The sequence below is a fragment of the Trachymyrmex cornetzi genome, unplaced genomic scaffold, assembly GCF_001594075.2.
Source record: "Trachymyrmex cornetzi isolate Tcor2-1 unplaced genomic scaffold, Tcor1.1 scaffold960, whole genome shotgun sequence".
In the NCBI taxonomy this organism is placed as follows: domain Eukaryota; kingdom Metazoa; phylum Arthropoda; class Insecta; order Hymenoptera; family Formicidae; genus Trachymyrmex; species Trachymyrmex cornetzi.
The window spans coordinates 19,456-19,663 of record NW_017300312.1 but is presented as its reverse complement, the minus strand read 5'-3'; positions in this window follow the sequence as shown (position 1 = coordinate 19,663).

Below are 208 nucleotides of genomic sequence, written 5' to 3'. Positions count from 1 at the left end.
TCAAATTTGCAGTTGCAATTACAGAATTTAAATGAAATAAGTTTATCGATTACTTTAGAATACTGCGATAGATTGAGAACAGTAGAGAGCCTCTTAGTTCCCTATGGTTTATTATTCAATATTATGGGGTGTTAATTTATCTCGCTATTAATTTAAATAGATTTTCACGCGATTAATTATGTTAGGTCGCGCAAGCGCAGTACGGTTT